Source organism: Phyllobates terribilis, unplaced genomic scaffold (assembly GCF_046119375.1).
Source record: "Phyllobates terribilis strain yellow unplaced genomic scaffold, ASM4611937v1 Scaffold_169__1_contigs__length_4117513, whole genome shotgun sequence".
NCBI lineage: Eukaryota > Metazoa > Chordata > Amphibia > Anura > Dendrobatidae > Phyllobates > Phyllobates terribilis.
In genome coordinates, this window is record NW_027362929.1 from 3204339 (window position 1) to 3228018 (window position 23680).

At 46.6% G+C, this 23680-nt stretch overlaps 14 non-coding genes and 2 pseudogenes across 14 annotated transcripts; all 16 read right to left on the reverse strand.

Moving 5' to 3' along the window:
• Window positions 1-863: 863 nt before the first annotated feature.
• On the reverse strand, window positions 864-1054 carry LOC141209378 (U2 spliceosomal RNA). The gene has a single exon (XR_012279574.1). It is a non-coding gene; the product is annotated as a U2 spliceosomal RNA (small nuclear RNA).
• Window positions 1055-2169: 1115 nt separating this feature from the next.
• Window positions 2170-2360, reverse strand: LOC141209379 (U2 spliceosomal RNA). The gene has a single exon (XR_012279575.1). It is a non-coding gene; the product is annotated as a U2 spliceosomal RNA (small nuclear RNA).
• A 1118-nt stretch (window positions 2361-3478) lies between these two features.
• LOC141209380 (U2 spliceosomal RNA) lies at window positions 3479-3669 on the reverse strand. The gene has a single exon (XR_012279576.1). It is a non-coding gene; the product is annotated as a U2 spliceosomal RNA (small nuclear RNA).
• Window positions 3670-4784: 1115 nt separating this feature from the next.
• On the reverse strand, window positions 4785-4975 carry LOC141209381 (U2 spliceosomal RNA). Its single transcript, XR_012279577.1, has one exon. It is a non-coding gene; the product is annotated as a U2 spliceosomal RNA (small nuclear RNA).
• Window positions 4976-6090: 1115 nt separating this feature from the next.
• On the reverse strand, window positions 6091-6283 carry LOC141210550 (U2 spliceosomal RNA). The gene has a single exon (XR_012280709.1). It is a non-coding gene; the product is annotated as a U2 spliceosomal RNA (small nuclear RNA).
• Window positions 6284-10751: 4468 nt separating this feature from the next.
• LOC141209383 (U2 spliceosomal RNA) lies at window positions 10752-10942 on the reverse strand. The gene has a single exon (XR_012279578.1). It is a non-coding gene; the product is annotated as a U2 spliceosomal RNA (small nuclear RNA).
• A 1115-nt stretch (window positions 10943-12057) lies between these two features.
• Window positions 12058-12248, reverse strand: LOC141209384 (U2 spliceosomal RNA). The gene has a single exon (XR_012279579.1). It is a non-coding gene; the product is annotated as a U2 spliceosomal RNA (small nuclear RNA).
• A 1115-nt stretch (window positions 12249-13363) lies between these two features.
• Window positions 13364-13556, reverse strand: LOC141210551 (U2 spliceosomal RNA). Its single transcript, XR_012280710.1, has one exon. It is a non-coding gene; the product is annotated as a U2 spliceosomal RNA (small nuclear RNA).
• A 470-nt stretch (window positions 13557-14026) lies between these two features.
• On the reverse strand, window positions 14027-14165 carry LOC141210793 (U2 spliceosomal RNA; annotated as a pseudogene).
• Window positions 14166-15280: 1115 nt separating this feature from the next.
• Window positions 15281-15471, reverse strand: LOC141209385 (U2 spliceosomal RNA). The gene has a single exon (XR_012279580.1). It is a non-coding gene; the product is annotated as a U2 spliceosomal RNA (small nuclear RNA).
• Window positions 15472-16586: 1115 nt separating this feature from the next.
• On the reverse strand, window positions 16587-16779 carry LOC141210552 (U2 spliceosomal RNA). The gene has a single exon (XR_012280711.1). It is a non-coding gene; the product is annotated as a U2 spliceosomal RNA (small nuclear RNA).
• A 470-nt stretch (window positions 16780-17249) lies between these two features.
• LOC141210794 (U2 spliceosomal RNA) lies at window positions 17250-17388 on the reverse strand (annotated as a pseudogene).
• A 1114-nt stretch (window positions 17389-18502) lies between these two features.
• On the reverse strand, window positions 18503-18693 carry LOC141209386 (U2 spliceosomal RNA). The gene has a single exon (XR_012279581.1). It is a non-coding gene; the product is annotated as a U2 spliceosomal RNA (small nuclear RNA).
• Window positions 18694-19808: 1115 nt separating this feature from the next.
• LOC141209387 (U2 spliceosomal RNA) lies at window positions 19809-19999 on the reverse strand. The gene has a single exon (XR_012279582.1). It is a non-coding gene; the product is annotated as a U2 spliceosomal RNA (small nuclear RNA).
• Window positions 20000-21114: 1115 nt separating this feature from the next.
• LOC141209389 (U2 spliceosomal RNA) lies at window positions 21115-21305 on the reverse strand. The gene has a single exon (XR_012279584.1). It is a non-coding gene; the product is annotated as a U2 spliceosomal RNA (small nuclear RNA).
• Window positions 21306-22420: 1115 nt separating this feature from the next.
• LOC141209390 (U2 spliceosomal RNA) lies at window positions 22421-22611 on the reverse strand. Its single transcript, XR_012279585.1, has one exon. It is a non-coding gene; the product is annotated as a U2 spliceosomal RNA (small nuclear RNA).
• Between the last annotated feature and the right edge of the window lie 1069 nt (window positions 22612-23680).

The following is a 23680-nucleotide window of genomic DNA, read 5'->3' on the forward strand; positions in this document are numbered from 1 at the left end:
AGGCGGGGGGTGGGGTGGAACGAGCAGCTGTCTACCCTTAGCAGGAGGGCTCCTGATTACATACCTCTCCTGCTGCTGCTGCTGCTGTTGGCTGTCCAGCAGCAGACTGAAGGTGGCTGCAGCTGTGCACAGGTATATAAAAGCTCAGAGCCTATTATGACACGCGCAGCCAGCGTTCCATTGCCACATTCCATCTACTGCAGGCAGGATACCTGGCTGGCTGAATGTCGCTGAGAAGCTCACAGAGACCGCCATAAGCAACAGTTTAACAGAATGCCACAGACTAATCAACCAAACTTTTTGGGTTGGGTTCTCTTTTATAGTCTGCAGGCATTAAATGAAAGAAGTCAGTGTTCCAGCAGAAGGAGACAACGTTTCAGAAAAGGCATTGTAGCAAACCAAAAAAGAAATTTTAAGCGCAGCAGAGTAACCAGCGCACATACCTGTTAGCTCAGGTGAGTTTAAAAGGCTGCTGTTGATAACAAGGGCATTTGCTAAATAGATGGTGTGTGTGCAACAATATACTGAAAGGTCAATTATATTGTGCAGCTTATCTCACCACCTGTAGTTATTTAGGTGAAAGCTCCAAAATGCTTGCCTAATATGTCTGTTTATCCAAAAGGAAGTAAAAAGGGAGAGCTAGAAAGATAGCATTGCATCACATTACATGGCAATGCAATGCACAGTTGCTGAAGTTGAACCAAAATGAGCTTGTAATCTGGCTTCTGCAACTTTGAACATGAAAAATCCAATGAGGAGAAGAAAAGCAAAGCCAAAGAGTCCATCCCAAAATCCGACAAACAAGCAAAATGAACAAAAAACATTGAATTCAATTCTTTCTGATTTTAGAAACTGCATTAAAGAAGGGGTGCACCGGTCCTGGAGATACTGCAATACCAGGTCAATGCGTGGAGTGGACAGAGCAAGCTCTTTTTCCATCTCCCTGTTCTAAAAATCCATTTAATATATGGTCCCCAGATAGGGGACGTATCAGATATTAAACTGATAAGAACAGATACTACACTTGATCTTAGCCAAAAGGCCGAGAAGCGATAACCAGAATTGGTTTCAAACTACGGAGCCACCCAAGGATCCTGAAAAGTCCATTTGTGGAGATGAGCTCCTGGACTCCCGTTAAGAAGACATGTTGTCAACCTCTAGATCCCTTACATGCCTGCACTTTTCGGCTTGCTGCTGCTGCAATCCACGCGTTTTAGATCTGCATAACTCCACCTCTTTAAACACAGCACCTTCACCCCCTGCTGTTCCCACCCGCCTCAACACCGTTGGAAGGGAGGAGAACCAATTAAGGCGGGGGGTGGGGTGGAACGAGCAGCTGTCTACCCTTAGCAGGAGGGCTCCTGATTACATACCTCTCCTGCTGCTGCTGCTGCTGGCTGTCCAGCAGCAGACTGAAGGTGGCTGCTGCTGTGCACAGGTATATAAAGGCTCAGAGCCTATTATGACACGCGCAGCCAGCGTTCCATTGCCACATTCCATCTACTGCAGGCAGGATACCTGGCTGGCTGAATGTCGCTGAGAAGCTCACAGAGACCGCCATAAGCAACAGTTTAACAGAATGCCACAGACTAATCAACCAAACTTTTTGGGTTGGGTTCTCTTTTATAGTCTGCAGGCATTAAATGAAAGAAGTCAGTGTTCCAGCAGAAGGAGACAACGTTTCAGAAAAGGCATTGTAGCAAACCAAAAAAGAAATTTTAAGCGCAGCAGAGTAACCAGCGCACATACCTGTTAGCTCAGGTGAGTTTAAAAGGCTGCTGTTGATAACAAGGGCATTTGCTAAATAGATGGTGTGTGTGCAACAATATACTGAAAGGTCAATTATATTGTGCAGCTTATCTCACCACCTGTAGTTATTTAGGTGAAAGCTCCAAAATGCTTGCCTAATATGTCTGTTTATCCAAAAGGAAGTAAAAAGGGAGAGCTAGAAAGATAGCATTGCATCACATTACATGGCAATGCAATGCACAGTTGCTGAAGTTGAACCAAAATGAGCTTGTAATCTGGCTTCTGCAACTTTGAACATGAAAAATCCAATGAGGAGAAGAAAAGCAAAGCCAAAGAGTCCATCCCAAAATCCGACAAACAAGCAAAATGAACAAAAAACATTGAATTCAATTCTTTCTGATTTTAGAAACTGCATTAAAGAAGGGGTGCACCGGTCCTGGAGATACTGCAATACCAGGTCAATGCGTGGAGTGGACAGAGCAAGCTCTTTTTCCATCTCCCTGTTCTAAAAATCCATTTAATATATGGTCCCCAGATAGGGGACGTATCAGATATTAAACTGATAAGAACAGATACTACACTTGATCTTAGCCAAAAGGCCGAGAAGCGATAACCAGAATTGGTTTCAAACTACGGAGCCACCCAAGGATCCTGAAAAGTCCATTTGTGGAGATGAGCTCCTGGACTCCCGTTAAGAAGACATGTTGTCAACCTCTAGATCCCTTACATGCCTGCACTTTTCGGCTTGCTGCTGCTGCAATCCACGCGTTTTAGATCTGCATAACTCCACCTCTTTAAACACAGCACCTTCACCCCCTGCTGTTCCCACCCGCCTCAACACCGTTGGAAGGGAGGAGAACCAATTAAGGCGGGGGGTGGGGTGGAACGAGCAGCTGTCTACCCTTAGCAGGAGGGCTCCTGATTACATACCTCTCCTGCTGCTGCTGCTGCTGTTGGCTGTCCAGCAGCAGACTGAAGGTGGCTGCAGCTGTGCACAGGTATATAAAAGCTCAGAGCCTATTATGACACGCGCAGCCAGCGTTCCATTGCCACATTCCATCTACTGCAGGCAGGATACCTGGCTGGCTGAATGTCGCTGAGAAGCTCACAGAGACCGCCATAAGCAACAGTTTAACAGAATGCCACAGACTAATCAACCAAACTTTTTGGGTTGGGTTCTCTTTTATAGTCTGCAGGCATTAAATGAAAGAAGTCAGTGTTCCAGCAGAAGGAGACAACGTTTCAGAAAAGGCATTGTAGCAAACCAAAAAAGAAATTTTAAGCGCAGCAGAGTAACCAGCGCACATACCTGTTAGCTCAGGTGAGTTTAAAAGGCTGCTGTTGATAACAAGGGCATTTGCTAAATAGATGGTGTGTGTGCAACAATATACTGAAAGGTCAATTATATTGTGCAGCTTATCTCACCACCTGTAGTTATTTAGGTGAAAGCTCCAAAATGCTTGCCTAATATGTCTGTTTATCCAAAAGGAAGTAAAAAGGGAGAGCTAGAAAGATAGCATTGCATCACATTACATGGCAATGCAATGCACAGTTGCTGAAGTTGAACCAAAATGAGCTTGTAATCTGGCTTCTGCAACTTTGAACATGAAAAATCCAATGAGGAGAAGAAAAGCAAAGCCAAAGAGTCCATCCCAAAATCCGACAAACAAGCAAAATGAACAAAAAACATTGAATTCAATTCTTTCTGATTTTAGAAACTGCATTAAAGAAGGGGTGCACCGGTCCTGGAGATACTGCAATACCAGGTCAATGCGTGGAGTGGACAGAGCAAGCTCTTTTTCCATCTCCCTGTTCTAAAAATCCATTTAATATATGGTCCCCAGATAGGGGACGTATCAGATATTAAACTGATAAGAACAGATACTACACTTGATCTTAGCCAAAAGGCCGAGAAGCGATAACCAGAATTGGTTTCAAACTACGGAGCCACCCAAGGATCCTGAAAAGTCCATTTGTGGAGATGAGCTCCTGGACTCCCGTTAAGAAGACATGTTGTCAACCTCTAGATCCCTTACATGCCTGCACTTTTCGGCTTGCTGCTGCTGCAATCCACGCGTTTTAGATCTGCATAACTCCACCTCTTTAAACACAGCACCTTCACCCCCTGCTGTTCCCACCCGCCTCAACACCGTTGGAAGGGAGGAGAACCAATTAAGGCGGGGGGTGGGGTGGAACGAGCAGCTGTCTACCCTTAGCAGGAGGGCTCCTGATTACATACCTCTCCTGCTGCTGCTGCTGCTGGCTGTCCAGCAGCAGACTGAAGGTGGCTGCTGCTGTGCACAGGTATATAAAGGCTCAGAGCCTATTATGACACGCGCAGCCAGCGTTCCATTGCCACATTCCATCTACTGCAGGCAGGATACCTGGCTGGCTGAATGTCGCTGAGAAGCTCACAGAGACCGCCATAAGCAACAGTTTAACAGAATGCCACAGACTAATCAACCAAACTTTTTGGGTTGGGTTCTCTTTTATAGTCTGCAGGCATTAAATGAAAGAAGTCAGTGTTCCAGCAGAAGGAGACAACGTTTCAGAAAAGGCATTGTAGCAAACCAAAAAAGAAATTTTAAGCGCAGCAGAGTAACCAGCGCACATACCTGTTAGCTCAGGTGAGTTTAAAAGGCTGCTGTTGATAACAAGGGCATTTGCTAAATAGATGGTGTGTGTGCAACAATATACTGAAAGGTCAATTATATTGTGCAGCTTATCTCACCACCTGTAGTTATTTAGGTGAAAGCTCCAAAATGCTTGCCTAATATGTCTGTTTATCCAAAAGGAAGTAAAAAGGGAGAGCTAGAAAGATAGCATTGCATCACATTACATGGCAATGCAATGCACAGTTGCTGAAGTTGAACCAAAATGAGCTTGTAATCTGGCTTCTGCAACTTTGAACATGAAAAATCCAATGAGGAGAAGAAAAGCAAAGCCAAAGAGTCCATCCCAAAATCCGACAAACAAGCAAAATGAACAAAAAACATTGAATTCAATTCTTTCTGATTTTAGAAACTGCATTAAAGAAGGGGTGCACCGGTCCTGGAGATACTGCAATACCAGGTCAATGCGTGGAGTGGACAGAGCAAGCTCTTTTTCCATCTCCCTGTTCTAAAAATCCATTTAATATATGGTCCCCAGATAGGGGACGTATCAGATATTAAACTGATAAGAACAGATACTACACTTGATCTTAGCCAAAAGGCCGAGAAGCGATAACCAGAATTGGTTTCAAACTACGGAGCCACCCAAGGATCCTGAAAAGTCCATTTGTGGAGATGAGCTCCTGGACTCCCGTTAAGAAGACATGTTGTCAACCTCTAGATCCCTTACATGCCTGCACTTTTCGGCTTGCTGCTGCTGCAATCCACGCGTTTTAGATCTGCATAACTCCACCTCTTTAAACACAGCACCTTCACCCCCTGCTGTTCCCACCCGCCTCAACACCGTTGGAAGGGAGGAGAACCAATTAAGGCGGGGGGTTTGGTGGAACGAGCAGCTGTCTACCCTTAGCAGGAGGGCTCCTGATTACATACCTCTCCTGCTGCTGCTGCTGCTGGCTGTCCAGCAGCAGACTGAAGGTGGCTGCAGCTGTGCACAGGTATATAAAAGCTCAGAGCCTATTATGACACGCGCAGCCAGTGTTCCATTGCCACATTCCATCTACTGCAGGCAGGATACCTGGCTGGCTGAATGTCGCTGAGAAGCTCACAGAGACCGCCATAAGCAACAGTTTAACAGAATGCCACAGACTAATCAAAAAAACTTTTTGGGTTGGGTTCTCTTTTATAGTCTGCAGGCATTAAATGAAAGAAGTCAGTGTTCCAGCAGAAGGAGACAACGTTTCAGAAAAGGCATTGTAGCAAACCAAAAAAGAAATTTTAAGCGCAGCAGAGTAACCAGCGCACATACCTGTTAGCTCAGGTGAGTTTAAAAGGCTGCTGTTGATAACAAGGGCATTTGCTAAATAGATGGTGTGTGTGCAACAATATACTGAAAGGTCAATTATATTGTGCAGCTTATCTCACCACCTGTAGTTATTTAGGTGAAAGCTCCAAAATGCTTGCCTAATATGTCTGTTTATCCAAAAGGAAGTAAAAAGGGAGAGCTAGAAAGATAGCATTGCATCACATTACATGGCAATGCAATGCACAGTTGCTGAAGTTGAACCAAAATGAGCTTGTAATCTGGCTTCTGCAACTTTGAACATGAAAAATCCAATGAGGAGAAGAAAAGCAAAGCCAAAGAGTCCATCCCAAAATCCGACAAACAAGCAAAATGAACAAAAAACATTGAATTCAATTCTTTCTGATTTTAGAAACTGCATTAAAGAAGGGGTGCACCGGTCCTGGAGATACTGCAATACCAGGTCAATGCGTGGAGTGGACAGAGCAAGCTCTTTTTCCATCTCCCTGTTCTAAAAATCCATTTAATATATGGTCCCCAGATAGGGGACGTATCAGATATTAAACTGATAAGAACAGATTTTTTGATTGAATATATCTTTTATTAGCACAAAAAATAAGTTAACAGACAGTGTACAGTGCCGCAGCCCAGTACACACAGAATTCTACATCATATTTACATAGCATGAGGATACGACGCACTAACTAGACACATCACACCCCTATGCTACACAAAACACTCAATCTGAAAGAAAAAGCATGTCAATCAATACAGTACGACGAACCGTGATAAGGGATGGGGATTGGGAAAAAGGGGATGGGGAGGGGAAAATCACAGGCCCGAAGCTTTATTGAAAGACAAGACACATAAGGGGAGAGGGGGAGGAGGGGTTTAGTCCTCATCCTCGTCCTCCGGACTGTCCACGATGGAATAGTCTCTGAGCAGGCTGTGGATCAGCCTGCGGCAGTCCTGGATGGACATCCTCTCCCTCCTCAAGATGAGCCGGTTCCTGGCGACCCAAACGGCATCCTTGAAGCAGTTCATAAGTCGCCAAGCCTCCTGGATGGCTCCGACGGTATGAACCCCAGGGAAGAGTCCGTAAAACACAGAATGGTGCGATAGGCTCGCCCTGGGGACAGAGTTCCTCAGGTCGTCCTCAAGGGCAGTCAACAGGCGCTGTGCAAATCCGCAGTCCCAAAAAGTGTGCAAAGATGTTTCCTCCACGAAGGGGCACCTTGGGCAGTACCGGGTCTTGCACAGGTTCCGGGCATGCATGAATGACCGGACGGGCAGTCCGCCCTGAATCGCCATCCACGACAAGTCCTTGTGCCCGTTGGTCAGCCTGTCAGACGACACATTTGTCCACACAGTCTCCAGCGTGTCCTGGTGAAGTCCTGTGATGTTCTCCACGTCATCCTTGGCTCTGATGAGCTTGTGGATAGTTTTGGGCTTCCACAAGTCGGGCTTGAGTCCCTCCAGTTGATGTTCCCCCACAAATCGAACGACGTCTCCGTAGAACCATGGCGTCGTCCAGTTGTAGGGGAAGGAGCTGTCCCACTTGTCCCAGCCGAGTCGCCTCCAAAGAGGAAGCAGGAAGAAGCGAGACATGGACCTGCCCGCGGAGCCATTCTTGACTTGCAAAGTCCGGCGGACACAATCACACACAAAAGAGGATCGCAGGAGGGTGGGGATATCTGGAACGCCCTTCCCACCCTTGCGAGGCTCCTTGTACATGACGGCCCGCCTGACTCTGTCCATCTTGGATCCCCAGACAAAGTGAAACACTGTCCTGGTAATGGCCCTGCACACAGTGACGTGTGGGGGCCAGGCCTGCGCCGTGTACTGCAAGACGGGCAGGACCTCATTACGCAGGACGAGTGCCTTACCCTCACAAGTGAGGTGTCTGAGGCTCCAGAGTCCGATCCGTTGCTTCACCTTGGCCAAGCGTTCTTGCCAGGACTTGAGGGCCGCTCCTTCCTTCCCGAACCAGACTCCCAGCACCTTGAGGAAATCCGGTTGAATGTTGAAGGGGAAGGGGGCGGAGGAGGCCGGCTGCCAATCCCCGAAGAGCATGGCTTCCGACTTCCTGCAGTTGACTTTGGCCCCTGAAGCCCGGCCGAACCTCTCACACGTCTGGACGAGGGCGTCGACTGAACCACGATCAGCGCAGAAGACGGTGACGTCGTCCATGTAGAGCGAGCACTTGACCTCGTGTCGTCCCGGACCCGGTGCGGTGATCCCTCTGATCTCTCCATTCTGCCGGATAGCCTCTGCGAAGAGTTCTATAACACAAACAAAAAGAAGAGGTGATAGAGGGCAGCCTTGTCTTACCCCAGAGAGGACAGGGAAGGGGTCAGTCTTCCAGCCGTTCACCAACACCGAGCTGTGGATATCAAAATACATCAGACGGACATACGAACAAAACATGTTACCCAAACCTAACCGGTGCAGAGCTCGGCCCATGAACTCGTGGGAAACCCGGTCGAAGGCCTTCTCCTGATCCAAGGAGACCAGGGCCGCGTGTGCGCGGCGGACCTTGATGTACTCGACCGTGTCCCGCACGAGAGCGAGGCTGTCTGCGATGCGACGTCCAGGGATGCCGCAGGTCTGGTCCGGGTGGATGATCCGTCCGATGACCGTCTTAAGTCGTGTCGCCATTGTCTTGGCCAGGATCTTGTAGTCCACGTTGAGCAGAGTGATGGGACGCCAATTCCTCAGGTCGCACCTCTCTCCCTTCCGCTTGTACAGGATCGTGACCATTCCTTCCCTCAAAGATGGAGGCATTCTACCCTCCACCACCATCTCCTCGTACAGGTCCAACAGGTCCGGACAGATGAGGTCTCCCAGCGCTACATAGAGCTCCGCTGGAAGACCATCACTGCCCGGGGTCCTGCCGGTCCTAAAGGATTTAGCGGCAGAGAGCAATTCGCCCACCATCAGAGGTTTGTCCAAGGCTGCCGTGCCTGCAGGATCAAGATGGTTAGTGATACCTGACAGGAACTTATCAGCAGCGTCGGGGTCGGTAGTCTTGTGGGAGTAGAGTTCGCTGTAGAAGTCGCTGACGACCTTCATCACGTCCTCCTTCCCACGTCGCATGTTTCCGCTCTCGTCTCGCAGCTCGTTCAGGGGCGTGTGACCGGCATGAAGTTTCCTGAAAAAGAATGAGTTACATTTCTCACCCTTCTCCAGATTCTCCACTTTGGAACGGAAGACGATTCGCTTGGACTCCTCCTCAAAGTGCCTTTTCAGGCTCTTCTTGGTCTCCTCCAGCTCCTCCCTCACATCCCAGCCGCAGTGAAGAAGGTCCTGCAGCGACCGCAGCTCGCGCTGCAGCCCTCTGAAGTCCCTCCTCTTCTCACACGCCTGTTGTCGACCCTTGGCCTGAAAGAAACAGCGAAACTCAAGTTTAACATATTCCCACCAATCAGAGACTGTTTGGAAGATACCCTTGTAGGACTGCCACATTGCGTAGGCTGCTCTCAGCTCCTCCACGATTTCATCCTGAGCCAGCAGAGCACAATTCAGCTTCCAGGAGCCGGGGCCGGACGGAAAACCGTCGCCGAGGACACCTTGTAAGTGAATGGCTCTGTGGTCGGAGAAGAAGCAGGGGACCATCGAGTGCCTACTCTGCCTGACTGCCCGAGAGGTGAACACAAAGTCAATCCTGGAGCGGAGTGAGCCATCGGGTCGGCTCCACGAATAGTTTGTGGAGCCTCTCCCCATGGAGCCCACCACGTCCTGAAGAGAGGCCTCGGTTACCATCTCGATGAGCAGCTTGGACGTGATGTCCAACTTGGCAGATGTGCCAGAACTACGACCATCCTCCTCGATGGGGCAGTTGAAATCCCCGGCCATCACTAAGGTCCTGGTGGTGGCAAGCTGAAGCCGCAGGGTCTGGAAAAGCTCCAAACGCTCATTCTTCAGTGGGGACGCATACTACACTTGATCTTAGCCAACAGGCCGAGAAGCGATAACCAGAATTGGTTTCAAACTACGGAGCCACCCAAGGATCCTGAAAAGTCCATTTGTGGAGATGAGCTCCTGGACTCCCGTTAAGAAGACATGTTGTCAACCTCTAGATCCCTTACATGCCTGCACTTTTCGGCTTGCTGCTGCTGCAATCCACGCGTTTTAGATCTGCATAACTCCACCTCTTTAAACACAGCACCTTCACCCCCTGCTGTTCCCACCCGCCTCAACACCGTTGGAAGGGAGGAGAACCAATTAAGGCGGGGGGTGGGGTGGAACGAGCAGCTGTCTACCCTTAGCAGGAGGGCTCCTGATTACATACCTCTCCTGCTGCTGCTGCTGCTGGCTGTCCAGCAGCAGACTGAAGGTGGCTGCTGCTGTGCACAGGTATATAAAGGCTCAGAGCCTATTATGACACGCGCAGCCAGCGTTCCATTGCCACATTCCATCTACTGCAGGCAGGATACCTGGCTGGCTGAATGTCGCTGAGAAGCTCACAGAGACCGCCATAAGCAACAGTTTAACAGAATGCCACAGACTAATCAACCAAACTTTTTGGGTTGGGTTCTCTTTTATAGTCTGCAGGCATTAAATGAAAGAAGTCAGTGTTCCAGCAGAAGGAGACAACGTTTCAGAAAAGGCATTGTAGCAAACCAAAAAAGAAATTTTAAGCGCAGCAGAGTAACCAGCGCACATACCTGTTAGCTCAGGTGAGTTTAAAAGGCTGCTGTTGATAACAAGGGCATTTGCTAAATAGATGGTGTGTGTGCAACAATATACTGAAAGGTCAATTATATTGTGCAGCTTATCTCACCACCTGTAGTTATTTAGGTGAAAGCTCCAAAATGCTTGCCTAATATGTCTGTTTATCCAAAAGGAAGTAAAAAGGGAGAGCTAGAAAGATAGCATTGCATCACATTACATGGCAATGCAATGCACAGTTGCTGAAGTTGAACCAAAATGAGCTTGTAATCTGGCTTCTGCAACTTTGAACATGAAAAATCCAATGAGGAGAAGAAAAGCAAAGCCAAAGAGTCCATCCCAAAATCCGACAAACAAGCAAAATGAACAAAAAACATTGAATTCAATTCTTTCTGATTTTAGAAACTGCATTAAAGAAGGGGTGCACCGGTCCTGGAGATACTGCAATACCAGGTCAATGCGTGGAGTGGACAGAGCAAGCTCTTTTTCCATCTCCCTGTTCTAAAAATCCATTTAATATATGGTCCCCAGATAGGGGACGTATCAGATATTAAACTGATAAGAACAGATACTACACTTGATCTTAGCCAAAAGGCCGAGAAGCGATAACCAGAATTGGTTTCAAACTACGGAGCCACCCAAGGATCCTGAAAAGTCCATTTGTGGAGATGAGCTCCTGGACTCCCATTAAGAAGACATGTTGTCAACCTCTAGATCCCTTACATGCCTGCACTTTTCGGCTTGCTGCTGCTGCAATCCACGCGTTTTAGATCTGCATAACTCCACCTCTTTAAACACAGCACCTTCACCCCCTGCTGTTCCCACCCGCCTCAACACCGTTGGAAGGGAGGAGAACCAATTAATGCGGGGGGTGGGGTGGAACGAGCAGCTGTCTACCCTTAGCAGGAGGGCTCCTGATTACATACCTCTCCTGCTGCTGCTGCTGCTGGCTGTCCAGCAGCAGACTGAAGGTGGCTGCTGCTGTGCACAGGTATATAAAGGCTCAGAGCCTATTATGACACGCGCAGCCAGCGTTCCATTGCCACATTCCATCTACTGCAGGCAGGATACCTGGCTGGCTGAATGTCGCTGAGAAGCTCACAGAGACCGCCATAAGCAACAGTTTAACAGAATGCCACAGACGAATCAACCAAACTTTTTGGGTTGGGTTCTCTTTTATAGTCTGCAGGCATTAAATGAAAGAAGTCAGTGTTCCAGCAGAAGGAGACAACGTTTCAGAAAAGGCATTGTAGCAAACCAAAAAAGAAATTTTAAGCGCAGCAGAGTAACCAGCGCACATACCTGTTAGCTCAGGTGAGTTTAAAAGGCTGCTGTTGATAACAAGGGCATTTGCTAAATAGATGGTGTGTGTGCAACAATATACTGAAAGGTCAATTATATTGTGCAGCTTATCTCACCACCTGTAGTTATTTAGGTGAAAGCTCCAAAATGCTTGCCTAATATGTCTGTTTATCCAAAAGGAAGTAAAAAGGGAGAGCTAGAAAGATAGCATTGCATCACATTACATGGCAATGCAATGCACAGTTGCTGAAGTTGAACCAAAATGAGCTTGTAATCTGGCTTCTGCAACTTTGAACATGAAAAATCCAATGAGGAGAAGAAAAGCAAAGCCAAAGAGTCCATCCCAAAATCCGACAAACAAGCAAAATGAACAAAAAACATTGAATTCAATTCTTTCTGATTTTAGAAACTGCATTAAAGAAGGGGTGCACCGGTCCTGGAGATACTGCAATACCAGGTCAATGCGTGGAGTGGACAGAGCAAGCTCTTTTTCCATCTCCCTGTTCTAAAAATCCATTTAATATATGGTCCCCAGATAGGGGACGTATCAGATATTAAACTGATAAGAACAGATACTACACTTGATCTTAGCCAAAAGGCCGAGAAGCGATAACCAGAATTGGTTTCAAACTACGGAGCCACCCAAGGATCCTGAAAAGTCCATTTGTGGAGATGAGCTCCTGGACTCCCATTAAGAAGACATGTTGTCAACCTCTAGATCCCTTACATGCCTGCACTTTTCGGCTTGCTGCTGCTGCAATCCACGCGTTTTAGATCTGCATAACTCCACCTCTTTAAACACAGCACCTTCACCCCCTGCTGTTCCCACCCGCCTCAACACCGTTGGAAGGGAGGAGAACCAATTAAGGCGGGGGGTGGGGTGGAACAAGCAGCTGTCTACCCTTAGCAGGAGGGCTCCTGATTACATACCTCTCCTGCTGCTGCTGCTGCTGGCTGTCCAGCAGCAGACTGAAGGTGGCTGCTGCTGTGCACAGGTATATAAAGGCTCAGAGCCTATTATGACACGCGCAGCCAGCGTTCCATTGCCACATTCCATCTACTGCAGGCAGGATACCTGGCTGGCTGAATGTCGCTGAGAAGCTCACAGAGACCGCCATAAGCAACAGTTTAACAGAATGCCACAGACTAATAAACCAAACTTTTTGGGTTGGGTTCTCTTTTATAGTCTGCAGGCATTAAATGAAAGAAGTCAGTGTTCCAGCAGAAGGAGACAACGTTTCAGAAAAGGCATTGTAGCAAACCAAAAAAGAAATTTTAAGCGCAGCAGAGTAACCAGCGCACATACCTGTTAGCTCAGGTGAGTTTAAAAGGCTGCTGTTGATAACAAGGGCATTTGCTAAATAGATGGTGTGTGTGCAACAATATACTGAAAGGTCAATTATATTGTGCAGCTTATCTCACCACCTGTAGTTATTTAGGTGAAAGCTCCAAAATGCTTGCCTAATATGTCTGTTTATCCAAAAGGAAGTAAAAAGGGAGAGCTAGAAAGATAGCATTGCATCACATTACATGGCAATGCAATGCACAGTTGCTGAAGTTGAACCAAAATGAGCTTGTAATCTGGCTTCTGCAACTTTGAACATGAAAAATCCAATGAGGAGAAGAAAAGCAAAGCCAAAGAGTCCATCCCAAAATCCGACAAACAAGCAAAATGAACAAAAAACATTGAATTAAATTCTTTCTGATTTTAGAAACTGCATTAAAGAAGGGGTGCACCGGTCCTGGAGATACTGCAATACCAGGTCAATGCGTGGAGTGGACAGAGCAAGCTCTTTTTCCATCTCCCTGTTCTAAAAATCCATTTAATATATGGTCCCCAGATAGGGGACGTATCAGATATTAAACTGATAAGAACAGATTTTTTGATTGAATATATCTTTTATTAGCACAAAAAATAAGTTAACAGACAGTGTACAGTGCCGCAGCCCAGTACACCCAGAATTCTACATCATATTTACATAGCATGAGGATACGACGCACTAACTAGACACATCACACCCCTATGCTACACAAAACACTCAATCTGAAAGAAAAAGCATGTCAATCAATACAGTACGACGAACCGTGATAAGGGATGGGGATTGGGAAAAAGGGGATGGGGAGGGGAAAATCACAGGCCCGAAGCTTTATTGAAAGACAAGACACATAAGGGGAGAGGTTGAGGAGGGGTTTAGTCCTCATCCTCGTCCTCCGGACCGTCCTCGATGGAATAGTCTCTGAGCAGGCTGTGGATCAGCCTGCGGCAGTCCTGGATGGACATCCTCTCCCTCCTCAAGATGAGCCGGTTCCTGGCGACCCAAACGGCATCCTTGAAGTAGTTCATAAGGCGCCAAGCCTCCTGGATGGCTCCGACGGTATGAACCCCAGGGAAGAGTCCATAAAGCACAGAATGGTGCGATAGGCTCGCCCTGGGGACAGAGTTCCTCAGGTCGTCCTCAAGGGCAGTCAACAGGCGCTGTGCAAATCAGATACTACACTTGATCTTAGCCAAAAGGCCGAGAAGCGATAACCAGAATTGGTTTCAAACTACGGAGCCACCCAAGGATCCTGAAAAGTCCATTTGTGGAGATGAGCTCCTGGACTCCCGTTAAGAAGACATGTTGTCAACCTCTAGATCCCTTACATGCCTGCACTTTTCGGCTTGCTGCTGCTGCAATCCACGCGTTTTAGATCTGCATAACTCCACCTCTTTAAACACAGCACCTTCACCCCCTGCTGTTCCCACCCGCCTCAACACCGTTGGAAGGGAGGAGAACCAATTAAGGCGGGGGGTGGGGTGGAACGAGCAGCTGTCTACCCTTAGCAGGAGGGCTCCTGATTACATACCTCTCCTGCTGCTGCTGCTGCTGGCTGTCCAGCAGCAGACTGAAGGTGGCTGCTGCTGTGCACAGGTATATAAAGGCTCAGAGCCTATTATGACACGCGCAGCCAGCGTTCCATTGCCACATTCCATCTACTGCAGGCAGGATACCTGGCTGGCTGAATGTCGCTGAGAAGCTCACAGAGACCGCCATAAGCAACAGTTTAACAGAATGCCACAGACTAATCAACCAAACTTTTTGGGTTGGGTTCTCTTTTATAGTCTGCAGGCATTAAATGAAAGAAGTCAGTGTTCCAGCAGAAGGAGACAACGTTTCAGAAAAGGCATTGTAGCAAACCAAAAAAGAAATTTTAAGCGCAGCAGAGTAACCAGCACACATACCTGTTAGCTCAGGTGAGTTTAAAAGGCTGCTGTTGATAACAAGGGCATTTGCTAAATAGATGGTGTGTGTGCAACAATATACTGAAAGGTCAATTATATTGTGCAGCTTATCTCACCACCTGTAGTTATTTAGGTGAAAGCTCCAAAATGCTTGCCTAATATGTCTGTTTATCCAAAAGGAAGTAAAAAGGGAGAGCTAGAAAGATAGCATTGCATCACATTACATGGCAATGCAATGCACAGTTGCTGAAGTTGAACCAAAATGAGCTTGTAATCTGGCTTCTGCAACTTTGAACATGAAAAATCCAATGAGGAGAAGAAAAGCAAAGCCAAAGAGTCCATCCCAAAATCCGACAAACAAGCAAAATGAACAAAAAACATTGAATTCAATTCTTTCTGATTTTAGAAACTGCATTAAAGAAGGGGTGCACCGGTCCTGGAGATACTGCAATACCAGGTCAATGCGTGGAGTGGACAGAGCAAGCTCTTTTTCCATCTCCCTGTTCTAAAAATCCATTTAATATATGGTCCCCAGATAGGGGACGTATCAGATATTAAACTGATAAGAACAGATACTACACTTGATCTTAGCCAAAAGGCCGAGAAGCGATAACCAGAATTGGTTTCAAACTACGGAGCCACCCAAGGATCCTGAAAAGTCCATTTGTGGAGATGAGCTCCTGGACTCCCATTAAGAAGACATGTTGTCAACCTCTAGATCCCTTACATGCCTGCACTTTTCGGCTTGCTGCTGCTGCAATCCACGCGTTTTAGATCTGCATAACTCCACCTCTTTAAACACAGCACCTTCACCCCCTGCTGTTCCCACCCGCCTCAACACCGTTGGAAGGGAGGAGAACCAATTAAGGCGGGGGGTGGGGTGGAACGAGCAGCTGTCTACCCTTAGCAGGAGGGCTCCTGATTACATACCTCTCCTGCTGCTGCTGCTGCTGGCTGTCCAGCAGCAGACTGAAGGTGGCTGCTGCTGTGCACAGGTATATAAAGGCTCAGAGCCTATTATGACACGCGCAGCCAGCGTTCCATTGCCACATTCCATCTACTGCAGGCAGGATACCTGGCTGGCTGAATGTCGCTGAGAAGCTCACAGAGACCGCCATAAGCAACAGTTTAACAGAATGCCGCAGACTAATCAACCAAACTTTTTGGGTTGGGTTCTCTTTTATAGTCTGCAGGCATTAAATGAAAGAAGTCAGTGTTCCAGCAGAAGGAGACAACGTTTCAGAAAAGGCATTGTAGCAAACCAAAAAAGAAATTTTAAGCGCAGCAGAGTAACCAGCGCACATACCTGTTAGCTCAGGTGAGTTTAAAAGGCTGCTGTTGATAACAAGGGCATTTGCTAAATAGATGGTGTGTGTGCAACAATATACTGAAAGGTCAATTATATTGTGCAGCTTATCTCACCACCTGTAGTTATTTAGGTGAAAGCTCCAAAATGCTTGCCTAATATGTCTGTTTATCCAAAAGGAAGTAAAAAGGGAGAGCTAGAAAGATAGCATTGCATCACATTACATGGCAATGCAATGCACAGTTGCTGAAGTTGAACCAAAATGAGCTTGTAATCTGGCTTCTGCAACTTTGAACATGAAAAATCCAATGAGGAGAAGAAAAGCAAAGCCAAAGAGTCCATCCCAAAATCCGACAAACAAGCAAAATGAACAAAAAACATTGAATTCAATTCTTTCTGATTTTAGAAACTGCATTAAAGAAGGGGTGCACCGGTCCTGGAGATACTGCAATACCAGGTCAATGCGTGGAGTGGACAGAGCAAGCTCTTTTTCCATCTCCCTGTTCTAAAAATCCATTTAATATATGGTCCCCAGATAGGGGACGTATCAGATATTAAACTGATAAGAACAGATTTTTTGATTGAATATATCTTTTATTAGCACAAAAAATAAGTTAACAGACAGTGTACAGTGCCGCAGCCCAGTACACCCAGAATTCTACATCATATTTACATAGCATGAGGATACGACGCACTAACTAGACACATCACACCCCTATGCTACACAAAACACTCAATCTGAAAGAAAAAGCATGTCAATCAATACAGTACGACGAACCGTGATAAGGGATGGGGATTGGGAAAAAGGGGATGGGGAGGGGAAAATCACAGGCCCGAAGCTTTATTGAAAGACAAGACACATAAGGGGAGAGGGGGAGGAGGGGTTTAGTCCTCATCCTCGTCCTCCGGACCGTCCTCGATGGAATAGTCTCTGAGCAGGCTGTGGATCAGCCTGCGGCAGTCCTGGATGGACATCCTCTCCCTCCTCAAGATGAGCCGGTTCCTGGCGACCCAAACGGCATCCTTGAAGTAGTTCATAAGGCGCCAAGCCTCCTGGATGGCTCCGACGGTATGAACCCCAGGGAAGAGTCCATAAAGCACAGAATGGTGCGATAGGCTCGCCCTGGGGACAGAGTTCCTCAGGTCGTCCTCAAGGGCAGTCAACAGGCGCTGTGCAAATCAGATACTACACTTGATCTTAGCCAAAAGGCCGAGAAGCGATAACCAGAATTGGTTTCAAACTACGGAGCCACCCAAGGATCCTGAAAAGTCCATTTGTGGAGATGAGCTCCTGGACTCCCGTTAAGAAGACATGTTGTCAACCTCTAGATCCCTTACATGCCTGCACTTTTCGGCTTGCTGCTGCTGCAATCCACGCGTTTTAGATCTGCATAACTCCACCTCTTTAAACACAGCACCTTCACCCCCTGCTGTTCCCACCCGCCTCAACACCGTTGGAAGGGAGGAGAACCAATTAAGGCGGGGGGTGGGGTGGAACGAGCAGCTGTCTACCCTTAGCAGGAGGGCTCCTGATTACATACCTCTCCTGCTGCTGCTGCTGCTGGCTGTCCAGCAGCAGACTGAAGGTGGCTGCTGCTGTGCACAGGTATATAAAGGCTCAGAGCCTATTATGACACGCGCAGCCAGCGTTCCATTGCCACATTCCATCTACTGCAGGCAGGATACCTGGCTGGCTGAATGTCGCTGAGAAGCTCACAGAGACCGCCATAAGCAACAGTTTAACAGAATGCCACAGACTAATCAACCAAACTTTTTGGGTTGGGTTCTCTTTTATAGTCTGCAGGCATTAAATGAAAGAAGTCAGTGTTCCAGCAGAAGGAGACAACGTTTCAGAAAAGGCATTGTAGCAAACCAAAAAAGAAATTTTAAGCGCAGCAGAGTAACCAGCGCACATACCTGTTAGCTCAGGTGAGTTTAAAAGGCTGCTGTTGATAACAAGGGCATTTGCTAAATAGATGGTGTGTGTGCAACAATATACTGAAAGGTCAATTATATTGTGCAGCTTATCTCACCACCTGTAGTTATTTAGGTGAAACTCCAAAATGCTTGCCTAATATGTCTGTTTATCCAAAAGGAAGTAAAAAGGGAGAGCTAGAAAGATAGCATTGCATCACATTACATGGCAATGCAATGCACAGTTGCTGAAGTTGAACCAAAATGAGCTTGTAATCTGGCTTCTGCAACTTTGAACATGAAAAATCCAATGAGGAGAAGAAAAGCAAAGCCAAAGAGTCCATCCCAAAATCCGACAAACAAGCAAAATGAACAAAAAACATTGAATTCAATTCTTTCTGATTTTAGAAACTGCATTAAAGAAGGGGTGCACCGGTCCTGGAGATACTGCAATACCAGGTCAATGCGTGGAGTGGACAGAGCAAGCTCTTTTTCCATCTCCCTGTTCTAAAAATCCATTTAATATATGGTCCCCAGATAGGGGACGTATCAGATATTAAACTGATAAGAACAGATACTACACTTGATCTTAGCCAAAAGGCCGAGAAGCGATAACCAGAATTGGTTTCAAACTACGGAGCCACCCAAGGATCCTGAAAAGTCCATTTGTGGAGATGAGCTACTGGACTCCCGTTAAGAAGACATGTTGTCAACCTCTAGATCCCTTACATGCCTGCACTTTTCGGCTTGCTGCTGCTGCAATCCACGCGTTTTAGATCTGCATAACTCCACCTCTTTAAACACAGCACCTTCACCCCCTGCTGTTCCCACCCGCCTCAACACCGTTGGAAGGGAGGAGAACCAATTAAGGCGGGGGGTGGGGTGGAACGAGCAGCTGTCTACCCTTAGCAGGAGGGCTCCTGATTACATACCTCTCCTGCTGCTGCTGCTGCTGGCTGTCCAGCAGCAGACTGAAGGTGGCTGCTGCTGTGCACAGGTATATAAAGGCTCAGAGCCTATTATGACACGCGCAGCCAGCGTTCCATTGCCACATTCCATCTACTGCAGGCAGGATACCTGGCTGGCTGAATGTCGCTGAGAAGCTCACAGAGACCGCCATAAGCAACAGTTTAACAGAATGCCACAGACTAATCAACCAAACTTTTTGGGTTGGGTTCTCTTTTATAGTCTGCAGGCATTAAATGAAAGAAGTCAGTGTTCCAGCAGAAGGAGACAACGTTTCAGAAAAGGCATTGTAGCAAACCAAAAAAGAAATTTTAAGCGCAGCAGAGTAACCAGCGCACATACCTGTTAGCTCAGGTGAGTTTAAAAGGCTGCTGTTGATAACAAGGGCATTTGCTAAATAGATGGTGTGTGTGCAACAATATACTGAAAGCTCAATTATATTGTGCAGCTTATCTCACCACCTGTAGTTATTTAGGTGAAAGCTCCAAAATGCTTGCCTAATATGTCTGTTTATCCAAAAGGAAGTAAAAAGGGAGAGCTAGAAAGATAGCATTGCATCACATTACATGGCAATGCAATGCACAGTTGCTGAAGTTGAACCAAAATGAGCTTGTAATCTGGCTTCTGCAACTTTGAACATGAAAAATCCAATGAGGAGAAGAAAAGCAAAGCCAAAGAGTCCATCCCAAAATCCGACAAACAAGCAAAATGAACAAAAAACATTGAATTCAATTCTTTCTGATTTTAGAAACTGCATTAAAGAAGGGGTGCACCGGTCCTGGAGATACTGCAATACCAGGTCAATGCGTGGAGTGGACAGAGCAAGCTCTTTTTCCATCTCCCTGTTCTAAAAATCCATTTAATATATGGTCCCCAGATAGGGGACGTATCAGATATTAAACTGATAAGAACAGATACTACACTTGATCTTAGCCAAAAGGCCGAGAAGCGATAACCAGAATGGGTTTCAAACTACGGAGCCACCCAAGGATCCTGAAAAGTCCATTTGTGGAGATGAGCTCCTGGACTCCCATTAAGAAGACATGTTGTCAACCTCTAGATCCCTTACATGCCTGCACTTTTCGGCTTGCTGCTGCTGCAATCCACGCGTTTTAGATCTGCATAACTCCACCTCTTTAAACACAGCACCTTCACCCCCTGCTGTTCCCACCCGCCTCAACACCGTTGGAAGGGAGGAGAACCAATTAAGGCGGGGGGTGGGGTGGAACGAGCAGCTGTCTACCCTTAGCAGGAGGGCTCCTGATTACATACCTCTCCTGCTGCTGCTGCTGCTGGCTGTCCAGCAGCAGACTGAAGGTGGCTGCTGCTGTGCACAGGTATATAAAGGCTCAGAGCCTATTATGACACGCGCAGCCAGCGTTCCATTGCCACATTCCATCTACTGCAGGCAGGATACCTGGATGGCTGAATGTCACTGAGAAGCTCACAGAGACCGCCATAAGCAACAGTTTAACAGAATGCCACAGACTAATCAACCAAACTTTTTGGGTTGGGTTCTCTTTTATAGTCTGCAGGCATTAAATGAAAGAAGTCAGTGTTCCAGCAGAAGGAGACAACGTTTCAGAAAAGGCATTGTAGCAAACCAAAAAAGAAATTTTAAGCGCAGCTGAGTAACCAGCGCACATACCTGTTAGCTCAGGTGAGTTTAAAAGGCTGCTGTTGATAACAAGGGCATTTGCTAAATAGATGGTGTGTGTGCAACAATATACTGAAAGGTCAATTATATTGTGCAGCTTATCTCACCACCTGTAGTTATTTAGGTGAAAGCTCCAAAATGCTTGCCTAATATGTCTGTTTATCCAAAAGGAAGTAAAAAGGGAGAGCTAGAAAGATAGCATTGCATCACATTACATGGCAATGCAATGCACAGTTGCTGAAGTTGAACCAAAATGAGCTTGTAATCTGGCTTCTGCAACTTTGAACATGAAAAATCCAATGAGGAGAAGAAAAGCAAAGCCAAAGAGTCCATCCCAAAATCCGACAAACAAGCAAAATGAACAAAAAACATTGAATTCAATTCTTTCTGATTTTAGAAACTGCATTAAAGAAGGGGTGCACCGGTCCTGGAGATACTGCAATACCAGGTCAATGCGTGGAGTGGACAGAGCAAGCTCTTTTTCCATCTCCCTGTTCTAAAAATCCATTTAATATATGGTCCCCAGATAGGGGACGTATCAGATATTAAACTGATAAGAACAGATACTACACTTGATCTTAGCCAAAAGGCCGAGAAGCGATAACCAGAATTGGTTTCAAACTACGGAGCCACCCAAGGATCCTGAAAAGTCCATTTGTGGAGATGAGCTCCTGGACTCCCGTTAAGAAGACATGTTGTCAACCTCTAGATCCCTTACATGCCTGCACTTTTCGGCTTGCTGCTGCTGCAATCCACGCGTTTTAGATCTGCATAACTCCACCTCTTTAAACACAGCACCTTCACCCCCTGCTGTTCCCACCCGCCTCAACACCGTTGGAAGGGAGGAGAACCAATTAAGGCGGGGGGTGGGGTGGAACGAGCAGCTGTCTACCCTTAGCAGGAGGGCTCCTGATTACATACCTCTCCTGCTGCTGCTGCTGCTGGCTGTCCAGCAGCAGACTGAAGGTGGCTGCTGCTGTGCACAGGTATATAAAGGCTCAGAGCCTATTATGACACGCGCAGCCAGCGTTCCATTGCCACATTCCATCTACTGCAGGCAGGATACCTGGCTGGCTGAATGTCGCTGAGAAGCTCACAGAGACCGCCATAAGCAACAGTTTAACAGAATGCCACAGACTAATCAACCAAACTTTTTGGGTTGGGTTCTCTTTTATAGTCTGCAGGCATTAAATGAAAGAAGTCAGTGTTCCAGCAGAAGGAGACAACGTTTCAGAAAAGGCATTGTAGCAAACCAAAAAAGAAATTTTAAGCGCAGCAGAGTAACCAGCGCACATACCTGTTAGCTCAGGTGAGTTTAAAAGGCTGCTGTTGATAACAAGGGCATTTGCTAAATAGATGGTGTGTGTGCAACAATATACTGAAAGGTCAATTATATTGTGCAGCTTATCTCACCACCTGTAGTTATTTAGGTGAAAGCTCCAAAATGCTTGCCTAATATGTCTGTTTATCCAAAAGGAAGTAAAAAGGGAGAGCTAGAAAGATAGCATTGCATCACATTACATGGCAATGCAATGCACAGTTGCTGAAGTTGAACCAAAATGAGCTTGTAATCTGGCTTCTGCAACTTTGAACATGAAAAATCCAATGAGGAGAAGAAAAGCAAAGCCAAAGAGTCCATCCCAAAATCCGACAAACAAGCAAAATGAACAAAAAACATTGAATTCAATTCTTTCTGATTTTAGAAACTGCATTAAAGAAGGGGTGCACCGGTCCTGGAGATACTGCAATACCAGGTCAATGCGTGGAGTGGACAGAGCAAGCTCTTTTTCCATCTCCCTGTTCTAAAAATCCATTTAATATATGGTCCCCAGATAGGGGACGTATCAGATATTAAACTGATAAGAACAGATACTACACTTGATCTTAGCCAAAAGGCCGAGAAGCGATAACCAGAATTGGTTTCAAACTACGGAGCCACCCAAGGATCCTGAAAAGTCCATTTGTGGAGATGAGCTCCTGGACTCCCATTAAGAAGACATGTTGTCAACCTCTAGATCCCTTACATGCCTGCACTTTTCGGCTTGCTGCTGCTGCAATCCACGCGTTTTAGATCTGCATAACTCCACCTCTTTAAACACAGCACCTTCACCCCCTGCTGTTCCCACCCGCCTCAACACCGTTGGAAGGGAGGAGAACCAATTAAGGCGGGGGGTGGGGTGGAACGAGCAGCTGTCTACCCTTAGCAGGAGGGCTCCTGATTACATACCTCTCCTGCTGCTGCTGCTGCTGGCTGTCCAGCAGCAGACTGAAGGTGGCTGCTGCTGTGCACAGGTATATAAAGGCTCAGAGCCTATTATGACACGCGCAGCCAGCGTTCCATTGCCACATTCCATCTACTGCAGGCAGGATACCTGGATGGCTGAATGTCACTGAGAAGCTCACAGAGACCGCCATAAGCAACAGTTTAACAGAATGCCACAGACTAATCAACCAAACTTTTTGGGTTGGGTTCTCTTTTATAGTCTGCAGGCATTAAATGAAAGAAGTCAGTGTTCCAGCAGAAGGAGACAACGTTTCAGAAAAGGCATTGTAGCAAACCAAAAAAGAAATTTTAAGCGCAGCAGAGTAACCAGCGCACATACCTGTTAGCTCAGGTGAGTTTAAAAGGCTGCTGTTGATAACAAGGGCATTTGCTAAATAGATGGTGTGTGTGCAACAATATACTGAAAGGTCAATTATATTGTGCAGCTTATCTCACCACCTGTAGTTATTTAGGTGAAAGCTCCAAAATGCTTGCCTAATATGTCTGTTTATCCAAAAGGAAGTAAAAAGGGAGAGCTAGAAAGATAGCATTGCATCACATTACATGGCAATGCAATGCACAGTTGCTGAAGTTGAACCAAAATGAGCTTGTAATCTGGCTTCTGCAACTTTGAACATGAAAAATCCAATGAGGAGAAGAAAAGCAAAGCCAAAGAGTCCATCCCAAAATCCGACAAACAAGCAAAATGAACAA